Here is a 2090-nt window from a genome sequence, read left to right as displayed (position 1 = left end):
TGTATGTGTGTGTGTGTGTGTGTGTGTGTGCCAAGAAGATGGGACCAAGATGACCACTGTGAGCTAGTGCCCATGAGCCACAGAGTGAGGAACAGAATACACATATACGCGTGTGGTTTCCGTCCCTTTGGTGTTCGGTTTCATACACCATAGGTCCTGGTGACTCTCTCTCAGGCACTGTTGATTACCTATCTCATTGCTGTGACAAGAAGCCTGACAGAGGCTACTTGAAGCAGAAAAGCTATGCCTTGGCTCACAGTTTGAGGCTCCAGTCGATGCTGATGGAGATCGGCACCCAGGCAGCCTGTCACATGACAGACACTGTCAAGAAACAGAATCACCAATGCTCTCAGTTCTCTCTCTCTTTTCATTTAGCCCAGGACCCCAGCACACTGGAATGGTGCCGCCCACATCATTACCCTAGTCTGGAAGCTCCCTCACAGGCTTGTCCACACGCTTGCCTCCTGGGTGGCTCTAGATTCTGTTTAGTTGACCGTTAATTGTGACACTGGGAAAGAGGTCAGCTTAGCAAATGACACCTGCCTGATTGAACTGGCTCCTGTGTGTCCCCACCCTTCCATATCTGTGTGACATTCAGAATATGTAGAGGGGACATGTGTGGGGGACATTTGGGATCTCCCCAATTCCCGAGGCCTGGCCTGCTTCTTCTGTGTCTCACTTTCCACACACTGAACCTCTGTAAGGTATTTCCACATTCCCACTCAGACAGGGGCAGGGTTGGCTGTCTACATGGAAACCCCAAACCCCTCAGAGTCCCTGCTGGGAGACGGAAAGCCTGGGCAGTGCTCAGCAGTCCGCCTTTCCAGGGATGGCCCATCTATCATCCCCATCCTTGATTCTGCTTCATCGGCAGACCTAACGGAGCCCCAGAAGCTTGGTCTTCCTCCCCCTGTTCGTATTTGGTCTCCACAGACAAGCCCCTATTGTATAAGATAATCGAGTTAATTTTGTTTTTTTAAAGACTTTTTTTTTTTTTTAATTTGTGGTGTGTGTGTCGTGTGTGTTATATGCATGGATCCCTCGAAGGCCACAAGAGCATCTCCTGGAGTTGGAGTTACAGGTGGCTGTGTATGAACTCAGGTCTTCTGTAAGAGCACCAGGCAAGCTTAGTTATGGAGCCACCTCTCTAGCCCCGAATCTGATTGCTGAGATCTTCTGAGTGTAGAAAATGAGAATCAATGACGTAAGGAGCAGGTGCAAGCTGGGGCTCATTAGCAATTATCTGCATCATCTAAAACCGCCGGTTAGCATAGCTGAGTGATAAGATGTTATCATTGTCTATTTATTCAGACATATACAAGCATGTATACATGCCTTTCCCCCGTCTCCATTAAAGAATTCTCCTCCTCTTCCTCTTCCTCCTCTGAGGCCCGGCTTCCTTGTATAGCCCAGGCTGTGGTTGGGTGCCTCCTGCCTCCTGGCCTGGGATGGCTACCACACCCAGCTCATCTCTCCAGGAATTCTCTGGGCTTTCTGTTGAATCAGAGAGTGCAGAAAACCACCTTGAAGACATACCCACAGGTGAGCTGTGCTTCCAGAGAGGGTTGGCTGAGAAGCCAAGACTTAGATATGGGCAAGACCATCTCATGGACTGGCTTGTGAACTGAATACAAAGGAAGAAACAAGCTAAGTGTGGCCATTCCACTCCCCTCCCTCTCTCTCTCTCTCTCTCTCTGCTTCCTGACTGCAGGTGAGTCACATTCTGGCACCATGCTGTCCCCACCATGATAGTCTATGCCCTTGAACCGGGAGCCAACTTAAACCCTTCCTTCCTTGAGTTACCTTTATGACAGTAGTGAGAATGGTTCCTGAGGTCCCTATATATTGCCATTTTCAAACATAATAGTCTGCTGAAGACCAACATAGGGACAGAGGGTGAAAAACCCAGGCATTTAGCATCACAGCTTCCTGCTGCTCTGCAAGGCCTGAAAGGTCTTTGAGCAAACAAAAGAGGAAGGTCAAAGGGAGAGGTAGAAAAGAGAGTTCCGTAAAATTACATTGTTTCATATGTGTTTGTGTGTCTGTGTACATATACAACTGTGTAATGGTGTCTGTGTGTATGTATGTGT

This window comes from Mus pahari, chromosome 14, assembly GCF_900095145.1.
Source record: "Mus pahari chromosome 14, PAHARI_EIJ_v1.1, whole genome shotgun sequence".
NCBI lineage: Eukaryota > Metazoa > Chordata > Mammalia > Rodentia > Muridae > Mus > Mus pahari.
Note: the sequence above shows the minus strand (reverse complement) of the source record.